The sequence below is a fragment of the Aphelocoma coerulescens genome, chromosome 4 (genome assembly GCF_041296385.1).
Source record: "Aphelocoma coerulescens isolate FSJ_1873_10779 chromosome 4, UR_Acoe_1.0, whole genome shotgun sequence".
Lineage (NCBI taxonomy): Eukaryota > Metazoa > Chordata > Aves > Passeriformes > Corvidae > Aphelocoma > Aphelocoma coerulescens.
This window is the reverse complement of record NC_091017.1, coordinates 58,068,968-58,081,466: the sequence shown is the minus strand read 5'-3', so window position 1 is coordinate 58,081,466 and position 12,499 is coordinate 58,068,968. Positions and strand designations below refer to the sequence as shown.

The 12,499-nt window shown below is 38.1% G+C and overlaps 1 long non-coding RNA gene across 1 annotated transcript; it reads left to right on the top strand.

Moving 5' to 3' along the window:
* Positions 1 to 4,380: 4,380 nt before the first annotated feature.
* LOC138109099 (uncharacterized) lies at positions 4,381 to 7,783 on the top strand. The gene is made up of 3 exons (XR_011150262.1): positions 4,381 to 4,528; positions 4,614 to 4,655; positions 7,575 to 7,783. It is a non-coding gene; the product is annotated as an uncharacterized lncRNA (long non-coding RNA).
* The last annotated feature ends 4,716 nt before the right edge of the window (positions 7,784 to 12,499 follow it).

The following is a 12,499-nucleotide window of genomic DNA, read 5'->3' as shown; positions in this document are numbered from 1 at the left end:
CTGGCTGGATAATCTAAGACATTATATTAAGTTCTTAGTAGTGTTTTTCTACTAATTTATTCCACTAAAAAAACCCCAGAAGCATTTCTTGAGCTATATTGGAAAGCGAAAAGAACCTTTATTTAGTTAATTTTCTTGTTCAGGCTTCCTGGTAAATGCATAATAATTTGATGTCTGGAAAAAACACCAACCATGTAGAGGTGCCTAAGTCATGTAGTAGATGTTAATAAAGGGAAAACACATGAAATTCTAGTTCTTCACAGAACTTGAAATTTGTTCCTCAGCCTGAGACCCACGGTAAAATCGTTGGTTAAATCATCAAATTTCTTCCAGCGTTTGACAATACGAATGGGTACAACTAATTAGTTCTGTTACTCTTTCCTAAGACATTCAATGAATGAAATGGTGCCTACCAATATCATAGGCTGCCTATTCTACTAACTCTTCCAGAGAACTGAGTAACTCAATACTGACAGATTTGTCCTTAATTAGCAGATAGCATAAAATATGAAAAATAATAGAAAATATTGCACTACTGACCCCTAAAAAGTTAGAGAAAAAGAGAAAAATACCATTTAAAATGTGTAATACCCTAAGTATCATTATCTTTTTGCCATTAGAATATGACCTTTACATCTCAATAATTAATAAGTGTTATTTCAGGAAATAGTAAAAATATAGCCCATTCACTACCATCCATCCATTCTTTTGGTTTTACTAAAAATATTCCAGCATGTAGTGTACATATGGGGAGAGGGAAGAGAGAAAGTTCAATGTTCCTTCTGATGTCAACTAGTAATTAAAGAAATCTGAGTGAACACTCAGCTACCCGCAGGGATGCAAGGAAATGACTGAACATAGTTTAGGCAGAGGTTTGAGTATGTAATTTATTTATGAACTAATGCATTCATTCATGAGAATCTGGAGGTGGTATGGGGATTAGGGCTTTCTAGTCTATAATCTTTCCTTGGGAAATGTATAGTTTAGTAGTCTTAGCCAGCTGGTGATTAAAACAGTCAGTCTGAAGCCAGATTGGTTTGGTTTTTTTCCTTACATGTACCTCTGAGCCGAATGTGAGGTACTGACATCAGTCTGTCATAATATATCTGCAGAATGAGGATTCAGGCAACCCTTTGAAAATGCTCTAGACTATAATTTACCCCAAGTAAACCCTTTTTTCTTTTTATTCATACACAGGTCAATCATTTATCTAACACTCATTAGAATAAAAATTGAAAATGTAAACAAGTGACAAGTCTTGAAATGTGTGAAAATGTAACTAGCTGGCATCAAAGAATAAACTCTATTTTTTGTTTTAAAGATACACCCAAAAATGCTACAGACTTAGAAAGCTTTTTCTTCTTTTGCTATGAGATCAATGTACAATAGCTTGAAGTTCTTTGGTTACTTATCTTTGTCCTTTAACTAAATAACAAACCAAAGGACAAGAGAGTGCACTTCTATAAAGGTGGGGGAGAAAAAAAAGGCTAAAGCATCATTCATGCTTGCTCCAAGGTTATACTATAGGTTTTGATTTATAAGTGCAGAATAATACCCAAGGTTATTATTTTTAGACTCATGTAGATGATACTGGGTCCTTTTCCTTTTTTTTCTGGTATGTGTGGGACTGTCAAATCAAATCATTGACAACTCTTCATGGATTGACTGCAAAACTAGAACTACCTGAGAGAAAACACTTACTGAAGAGAATTCTTTAGTCAAGAAAAAAAGAAAAGAAAGCTCTTTTAAATATGAAATCCAAATTCTGTAATTGCTTCAGAAGAATGAAGATAACCATGCCAGTGCTCTATTTCTTTTTTTAATAGCTATGAATTTTAGCTATGCTGAGAAAGTGCTGTTCAGGTAAGTGGACAGTGAGGTGAACTGAAAATTGATTGTTTGGCAGCACCTCAAGTGTTGCAAAAAGTCCAGTTGGAGACAAGTAAATAGTGGTGCCGAAGAGTGAGTACTGGGCCCAGTACTATTCAGCTCTTCAGTAATGACCTGGACATTGTGACAGAGGACATTCTCATCAAGTTCGCAGAAAATGCAAAACTGAGTGGCTGGAGGAGAAATTTATCATCAGCGTACTTCAGGAACTTTCTTGCTTGCATATGTTTGGCTGAGTTTTCCCTCCAGAAGATACTGTGTGTGTAACAGTTTTAAAGGAAAAAAAAAATCTTGGTGGGGAAAAGATTAAGACTGCTTGAATGCCCCTTTCCTCATTCACAACTGTGAAGGTCAAAAACAAAGAAAAACAAACTACGAGAATTTAAAAACATCAGAATCACAATTTACTAAAGAAGATAGCAATAAACACAGCAATAAAAAGAAAATTGTATAAAAGAGGGCATCGTTTAACCAAAAAAGGCAAGAACAAAACAAGATGGCTGCTGTTCCCAAGCAACTGCATGTGCCCCCCTTGGAAAAAAGGCAAGATGTTGTTTTGACCTCTTGAGAATATTTCTTCCATGGGTCTAACTCAGAGTACTTCAAAAACCATAAGCCCTTTTAATAGTCTCATCGAGAAAGCTTTTTGGGGCCTTGCAGTCAGGAAGTGCAAGAAGAGCTCCCTGCATTTCTGCTCCCTGTTTTTAAAGGGCACAACACCACTCCCCTTCTGTGAATGGGGCAAACCAAAGAAAAATTCCACTTCCTGTGTCTCGGTGTTCCCTGTCAAAAATGGCCCCTCCCCAGCCACAATCACAACAATTCCATAACGGTATTGAATATTCAACACTGAAGTTCCACCTCCCTTGCTTTGTAACCATAGCAGTGTGGTTGAAGACCCTCATGAGGGCCAGGACCTGCAAAGTTGAAGTTGTTCCCTGAGGTTTAGGCTTAGGCACATTTCAAGGGATGGGACATCCACAGCTTCTCTGGGCAACCTGTTCCAGTGCCTCACCACCCTCACAATAAAGAATTTCTTCCTAATACTCCTATCAAAACCTCCCCTCTTTCATTTTAAAGCCATCACTACATCATCATGTAGTGATCATTCTCATCACTACCTGCCCTTGTAAAAACTTCCTCTCCAGCTGTCTTCTAGGCTCCCTTTAGGTACTGGAAGGTTCTAGAGGGTGGCCCCAGATCCTCTCTTTAGGCTGAACAAAACCTAGAGGTTTGATAAGAGAGGAACTCCAGTCCTCTACTGATCTAGTGGCTTTCTTCTGGACTTGTTCCAACACTATGGATGCATTCCATATCTGTGGCGATGCAAGGGGCTGCAGCCACCCTGACCCCAGAAGATCCAACAGACACCAAGCTGTGGTGGTCAAGCACCGAAGCAGACTGCCTCACTCCGTGGTTAGGGTGAGAGACTGTAATCCCCCGGTTCCGCAGTTTCCATATTTTTATGTGATAGGTTCATGTTTTCCCCTCCCTGTTCTATGTATAAGTTTGTTAATATTCATTTCCCTTAAGTTAATATGTATTAATTCTAGAAAGTTCTGTTGCACTTGACCCCCCCCCCCCATTGGTTCCTTCTCTAAATCCCTCCTTTGCATTATTTCCATTGGTTCCCTTGCCCTCAACCCTGCCTCCTGTCAAGTATCCCTTATCCCTGCCTTTCCTATCCCCACTATAAAATCCCTGGATCCTTGTCAGATTCTCGGTTCTCTGTCTCCTCCCAACATTGTTTCACCTCAATAAACCTTCTGCATGGAACTTAGGCAGAGAGTCCCCTCTCTCTCACTTCTTTGCCTCTGCCTGCGTGCCTTCATATCAGCTCAGGGACGGCTCCCTTGGGTGGGGAGCGCACCCTCGTCTGCCTGTGCCTTTGTGTGTGTGTCTGTGCCTGCCGTAGTGCAGTTGGGTTGTGGCTACACCTCTGGGCTCTCTTTGAGCTAGCACGCAAAAACCTGACACATATCCTTCCTATGTTAGGGACCTCAAAGCTGGATCAACTATTCCAGGTGGCATAATTAGAGGGGAGTAGAGGGGAAAAATCACCTCCCTCAACCTGCCAGCCATGCTTGTTTTGAAACAGGTCAGGATACAGTTGGCCTTCTGAGCTGCAAGCACACACTGCCAGCCCGTATACAATTTTTTAGCCACTAAAACCCCCAAGTCCTCTGCAGGGCTGCTCTCAACCCAATCACTGCCCAGCTGTACTTGTGCTTGGGCATGTCCCAACCCAGGTGTAGGATCTTGCACCTGACCTTGTTAACTTCATGAGTTTTGCATGGGCCCATCTAGCTAGCCTGTCAAGGTACCTCTGGATGGTATCACTTCCTGCCCTTCCCCCTAGAGTACCAACCACACCACACAGGTTGGTGTCATCCACAAATTTGCTGAGAATGCACTGAATCCCACTGTCCATGTCCCCAACAAAAATTTAAATAATTCTTGTCCCAGTCAGACCTCTGAGGAACACTACTTGTCATCGACATCCTCCCAGATACCAAGCCACAGACTGCAACTCTTTTGAGTGCAACCATCCTTCCATTTCCTTATCCACCAAGTGATCCACCTGTCAAATCCACAAAAGCTGAGTGAGAACCCTGACTTCAGACTTTGCAAAGGGATGGTAAGCTTGCTTCTAAACCTGAGGTGACATACTCAACCAACTCACGAGACAAAGGACACATAACTCTTGTCTCTGCTCATCGCAGGAGGAATCCTCCCCTTCTTCCTGAAGTGCCACTACATAACAGGTAAGATGCCTTGGGGTTGAAGTGTGAAAGAAGAGTTAGTATCAGGCTAGAACAATGGAAAGACCAGCCATATAAAATAGGTCTAAGCACATCCCTGCTTTACAACTACTGTCACCAGAACAGTGTGTTAGTAACTCTTTAACTGGAGACTCCATGCCAAGACGCACCAAAGAGTCTATTTGTTGCCCAGTGTCTTGGGGTGACAATACCTCTGGAGAAAATTAAAGCCTGGTGAGAGCTTACATATGTGACATAACAAAAAGGGGCCAAGCCTGGTAAAGGCTGCAAACTATCACCTGTTTATACTGGTCTAGGTAGGGTTGAATGATGCTGCAGTGAGGCAATTCAGAAATACGAAAAGAAACTTCATCTTCCTTGGAATGACTTGTTTATCTGAAGAAGGCACACATAGTATTTACAGAATTTATGATAGTTAGGGGACATCCAGCATTCAGTAGTAGGGGTTGAACTGTTGTAGATCAGTGACTACTAGATGTCACCCTTCAGAGTAAGCCTTTAACACATCTGCTAGCCTGCAGGAAAGTTCTACACAGACTTTTCTGAAAGGGCTGTCTACACCATTAGACAATTTGGCATAGACCATGTCTTAAGTGCATTAAGCGATGGTGAATACAGTTGATTCAAATAGCTCTGTATATTAATTACAGATTATTGTAAGTCTACTTACACATACATTCGTCTGATCTGCCAGATTTTGTGGCATTTCTTTGCTGTTTCACTAACTTACTTTATGTCACTATCAAACCCACAGAATTCAAAGATGTCCTTGTGACACAGGAACAGTTTAGTCCTCAGGGGGAAGTAAAAAGGTTTTATAAAAACACCTCCAGGTTATTACTGAAGCTGGAAGAGAATCACATAAAAAACTTCAAATATTCATATTTAAAACTTGGGATTAAACTAAGATATTTCAATCTTTTTTTTTTCTGAATAAAAATGAAAGGAGCTATACCATAGGATGGTGGAAAATTTAACAGTAAACGTGGCATCTCTATAGGATTCAGACTGGAATCCTATTCTACCTAAACTAGACAAGGGCTTTGAACTTTTGAGAGTAATAATCAAAAATGCAGAGAACACTTCAATTTAGAGAAATTTTCTCAATGATAAATCTATGTACCAACAAAGCCTATAGGTGTCTCAGGCTCTTACTCCAGCACTTTTCCCAATCGTTGCTAATACAAAACTAGGGTTGTTTTGTTTGGTTTTTTTTCTTTGCAATTTCTTTTCACAGATATAATCCATCGGAGACTATGTTCAAGACACTTCCCAACAGCTTCAGTCTGGAATCATCATTAGACATATATCCTAGTGTTGATGTCTAGCAATAGGGATAGTTTAACTGACACGCGTGTTGAAAGCATTTAATTATAATTAAATAAGCACCCGACCAAGCTCTGTTCAGCTACATTATAGTGTGATTAAAGGCTTGCTCTGAGAAATAGTCAGGATCTGCTTGGGTAGTTTTACTTTCTAATCTTCTAAGAAAGGATTAACATTAAAAAATGGCCTCATTATTTCTCTTCATTTCAAGGCACAGATAATATTTGAAAGTTAGAAAGCTTACTTTGTTATTGATGTTGCACAAACTAATGTAATATTTTTACATAATAATTTTATGATTGTAGTGTATTTTATATATATCTGCATTTACTGCTGCTATTCATATTTGCTGTGAATTATATGGAGTTTTTTGCCACTAGGTGCAGGTGTCTTGCTGTCTGATCCATACAATAAAACTGACTGAATGTTCCATTGCTCTCCCTTTTATTTAATCTAATCTGTTTTCCTTATCTTAACCAGATCATTTCAAATTATTTCCAAGCACATGCATATGCACTCAAAAATTTGATTGTTGTTAATAAAAACAGTGATTAATTTGCCTTCAAAAAAAGAAAGATATAATCAGAAATATTTATTTTCCATACAGAAAAAAATCAGAGATTATTTTAATCTTAGTACATTTACCATTGTTACTGATTATTAATTTATTCAAATGAAATGAGATAGTTTTACATTTTGAATATCTTAAATGCTTTGACAATTGCATACTTTAGTTAATTAATTAACGCTTTGCCAGTTTTCCCCAAGGTTTAGGAAATAATTCATCTAAAGTTGATTTTCAGTTAAAATGAGAAAAGTTTCTGTAAAATTATTTAATTGAGCATCTGTATTGCCAAGGCAGAAGTTTAAAACCTTCGTTTACCATTCACAGGACAGAATTGTAGTTCCAAGAGCCATTACTTTAAATACTATCCCTTGTCTAATGGAAACATGAAATAGAACTATGGCCTTATTTTTAAGCATTTGTGAAGAGGGAAATACATACACTATACCTTCAGATAATTAAAGGGAATTAAAGTTTGAAAATTCATAGGCTTTGTTTCATAAACATTTAGCCTGAGTTAGAATAGCAAGGTGAGAATTTCTCTTGAAAAACGATAATTTGTTTCGTTTTATTCACTGTAAAGCTGGGCTCAGTGATGAAAGTTCATGATGAAAGTACAAGGGGTGTTGTGTCTAAAACTTTTGTTGAGTCAAATTTTATGTTCCTGTTATCACCCGTTAATACCATTTTCTTTAAACATAGGTCTTATATTTGCAAAGTCTTTATACACACATTCTCTTCAAATAGCATTTAGAATACCCGTGAGTAAAAAATACTCATATTTAGTACAAATTCTAAGTATTTTTGGAGAATCCTTTTGGGAAACAGACTGACTTAAAATGTACTTCAATTTGAAATTGTGATTCCTATACGGGCTATTCTGGAAGCACCATGCAAAGTAAAGCTTAAGAACAGGGCTAGCTTTCTGCATATGATTAGAGAAACCAAAATTATCTTTCCCTTGGCACATCTGCAAAAGACAGTACTTAAAAAATAAACTCTTTCTGCAGGCTATTGAAATTAAACACAGTGATCTCATACAAAGCACAGTGCAGCTGGTATCATGGGATGAAGACAGTTGAATTTTTTCTAATGGAAAAATGAAGTCAGACCAAGCTTGCCTCCCTTCTTTCACAGAATATAATTATGTAAACTACAAAGCTCTATTATAGACAATGTTTATAATTTACAACTGTTTTTCCCTAAATTTTAAATAAAGCTTGTTAACAGTTGATGTCAAGCAGACATATTTCCTACAGATGCCACAAACAATGAACAATCAAAAATCTGTTTCTGTTGTTTCCTTCATAATTATTTCAAATTGTGGGATCCTGTAATAAAAATCAACATAATGAACAAACACTATTGCATGTTGATAAACATCATAGTCTTTCAATTTCAAGAAAAACACAATGGCATACTAAGTAGTTGAGAAATTAATGTATTTCTCTACAATGATACACAGACTTTGCTTATAAGAATTTTTAACTTTAGATCATTTTATGGTATAGAATGTTTTCCTGCTCTGTTGATGTATCTAAGATATCGAAGGAGTTTCTGAGTGCTTTATGGCACAGGATGTCGGTCAAAAAAAAAAAAAGTGTGTATACATCTCTCTATAGATATATAAATCCCTCCAGTAGCTGGGCTCAGACACCCCATTTGCCCAGTAGCTGCCCTTGAAGGCCAGGCTCCCCAGTCGGTACCACTTGTATATGCAATCTGCCAAGGATGCAGACCCATTCCAGTTTCTGGTGTGAAGAGTCCTTTACTCACTCTCACCCCTTCACCCCTACACACAGAGGTGACTGGCAGTTGACCAAGTCTTCCCTGAACCCCATAAGGAATGTAATTACATACCTGCTGCAGCCAAGGTGCTGTGCTGCAAGGCATGAAAATAAGGGCACAAGAGACTAGAGACTGACAGATATCAGCCAAAGGAGATGTACTCCTGCCAAATTTATGATCTGTTTTTAACTTGTTGCTCCTAAAGCAGGATTCTTTCACCTGGTGTGCAAGAGCTGATCAACTCACCAAGTTGAAATATTTTATTTTATTACACTTCCTCAGAACAGGATGCCAGGCATCTAACACAGCTGGCTCACCTCCTAGGAAACAAGTACATTCTTTTATACAAAAAGATAATAAGGGAAAGAATCATACTAACAGAGGTGATTGGTCACTCATACTTGATCATGGCTATGACAAAATTCCTAGTGCACATGTACTGATCTTGGTCCAGTTCATTATATTATCATACATATATATAAAAATGCTCCTGGGTTTGTCTTTCTTTTTGTATAATCATCTAAGGTTCTAGCTGGGTAGGTGCCAAGCCCCAGGAAATTTGTTATTTTGCATAAGGGGAAATAAAGATTATTGAGGAAAACTGGAAAACTGCCAAGGCAAAACAGGTTCAGGCTTAAACAGTTGCTGTATGAAGAAACATTTATTACTACCAGAATTAAAAATAAAAAGAAATAATAAGAAATTAAAGCAAACTCCCCCCTCTTCCGGCACCCCCTCCTTCCCACCAAAACCACACAAGGGAAAAACAAAACATGGGATTTGGTCAGTGTTGCAGTTCTTAAAAGCCTCTCAGGTATTAAGGAAAAAGAGTTTCTTCTGCTTTAACGTGGCTTCCAAACTGTCACCGGAGACAGTCCTGCCTGGAAACAATCTGCTGAGGTGGAAAACGTATCTCCCATGAAAATCTCACAGTTTATTCATACTGCAGTCATGGGCCCATAAACATAGGGTTTTAGTCTTTTTAAGGATGAGTTGTTCTGTCCTGAAAACAAAGGCTCTCTTCTTCAAAATCTTCCACCGCTTCTGTATAGCCTGGCATAGGCATTTCTCCTATCTTCATAGGCCACGCATAGATTCTCCATCGCCCCATGCACTTTGAAAGGATTAAAGAGACATACAGTTTGCGATATTACAGTTTTTACCACAGCGTGCAGAAAGCATTTTTAAGCTACGCGCCAAAGTGTCTCTGCCTCATTTTCCCCTCCGCCATCTTGGCTCCATCGTCCCATGTGACTTTCTCTTTCTTCCTGACCTTGGAGCCTCCGTGTCAAGAATTGATCTTGTTGGGCTTTACACTGAAGAAAGCCTCATTCCCTTGCATGGTGTCCTCTTTGGTTCTGTACAAGATTTGCTGGCTGCAGAGAGGCTCCTCTGGCTCCCGCTGGGTCCACGCGGGGCCACGCCGGCCATGTGGAGGGGGAGGGGAAGCCCCACCAGCCCCCAGAAGCTGCGCCGGGTGGTTTTGCTGTGCAGCAGTTCATCGCTGTTTTTGCGGGTCTGGGACAGCTCTCCCGCAGTGACCCAGGGGCCCGTGCCCATGCAGCAGGGAGAGGAAGGGGGCAAGGGGCCCAGCCTGGGCCCGGAGCCTCCCCCTGGCCTCTGAAAACAGGAACAAAGAAAGAGAAATTCCCACGCCGGTGCGCCATGTTAAATATGCAAATCGCAAAAGCACTATTGGCTTAGCAGCTTGTCCATCAACTATGTTTCAACCTACTACAGTCTGGCATGCTTTTTAAAATATCTCACATGGGAAATTTCCCAGTCTCTTTAGATCACTAAACATTCCTTATACTTGGAATTGCTAACACGAAAATTAAACAATTTCCTTGTGTGCTACCCACACAGTGGGTATGACAAATGATTGATTACCTTCTTTACATTAACTCTTTACATTTTCAGTATATGTCACCCTGCTCTTTCTTTCCCCAGGTCAACATGTTCTTTACCTTTTCATCATGTGTCATATTTTCTAATTGTTTTTCAGTCATTTTACTCTCTAATTTCTTCATCTTTGAAAAAGTTTGATGTTGGAGAAAAACATCAACCTTTGGTTTTTTAATCAACACTAGAGAACATAACAGGTTATTTACCTCCTATATGTCATATATGATGCTACTATTGACCCATCATAAAATGTGACTAGCCTTACACAGGCATCTCATTGTATAGTCTCTTACATTTCATATATCTTCTTCTGCTTTTTCTTTTTAATTGAAAATGATTGAAAACATGGAGTGATTTCATCTGGGCCGTATTTAAAGACTGTGTTAAAGCGTTGTTAAAATTAAAAATCACATATTTATTCCTTTCTCCTTACCCTGGAAAGTCTTTCATTTTATCAGAATTTTTTGGGTTTGGCATGCTTTACAGAATACCTTAATAAAACACATCTACTGTTCTCAGGGGCCCTGTTGTTGCTGTGAGTAAAATGCGTTTTATTATCTGTTCTGATATGGACATGATATTCTTGATTAATTAGTCTCAATATAGTAGAGTAGCCATTGTGAAAAAATGGGGAGCATGCTCATGAAACAATTAGAGAAATAATTCTAGATATCCCCTTGGTCATTGTACTTTTATGCATAAACTTTGACATGAGAGTGTTATAAGACATGCAGAATAAACCTATCCATCTAATTTATAGAGAATATCAGTAATCAGAAGTGCATGTTCATACAGATGTATATATATTCATATAAATGTACTATGCATTGCATATCTTTACTTACAGCATTCTTAAATCGGTAGATAACAAAATTACAAAGTAGGTAAAAAACCACTCTGTTTTCTAGATTTCATCCATTCCCTGAACAAGCTCATATCTATGACTGTGACCAAAGGTATATTTAGGCTTTTTTTTCTCAAAAACCTCAAATAATAGAATATTTAATGCTTTACTGTTATTCTCTGAGCTGTACCTAATCTCAATTTCTCTGAACAAAATTCTAAATCTTCATTATTTATTTTAATCCAGACAGAAATTATAATTCTACTATCTAATTTTTTTAGAAGAAGTTAAGTCTTGTTTTCTTCCCCTCTCTAGTTTCGCCTGTAGGCATCAATTTTACTTTTATCCTCTCTATCAGAAATTCTGTCTGACATCTCTGCAAATCAGAGCTGTTCTCCATGTTGTTGTGTTATACTTCATGTCGCATTTTCAAAAATATGGACACTAGAAAGCAGGTAGGCTAAATCTTAGTAAACATTTCATTGCCCTGATATGACATTACAAAGAACTGAGTGACATCCTGTTTTTTCATTTAATTCTTTTATGATTTTACATATAAATAACTTCTTCTTCTTCTTCTTCTTCTTCTTCTTCTTCTTCTTCTTCTTCTTAATTTCTTCCATTCTTTGCAGAGACTTTTATATTACAGTAGGAATATTTATACTGTCATCTGTGCCAATTTACTAATATAATTACATGATAAATCGGTAAAAGGAAGACCCGTTCACTCAGTCTGACCTAGAATATATTTTGGCATGTTGTCCAGGGTGAAGATTCTTGTTAGTTTTGCAGATAGAGATGAGTTTATAGTTAACTCTATTATAACTCAATGAACCTTTAAAGAGTCAAGATAAGAAGTAGTATCAGCAGAGTACTATTCCAATAAGTTATAAGGCTCCTGGACCAGTCTGTCCAGCCTGAAACTGCAAAATAGGAGAACAAGTTGTCAATTGTCACTTGGCATACATTAGCAACATTTAGGAAAATTGTTAGGAAGTAATACTAGCAAATTGTGAAATATTCTGACTATATTGTCTTATTGCTATTTCATGGGATCTTAGGTTGACTTCTGCCTTTAATTTTTTACAGGTTTGAAGAGGTCTTATTATTGCATTATAGATACTCAGGGCTTCAGACAAGTGTTTGTATACTGTTGCAGATAAGGAAACTGAAATGAAACAATAATGCTTCTCCTCAAACAAGGCATGAGATTTGCTGGGTTTCTTACTCATTTTCCAAAGAGAAGTAGTGACAATTTGACAAGTGAAATGCATTAGTGCAGTGTGGGACTTTTTTAAAGCTTCCTAGACAAGTGTCATAAAGTTTATTATAGTTTATGTTTTTGCCAATCTACTAACTTGAGATAGAGAAGGAAATATCCTTGCTAACTAATGGGGG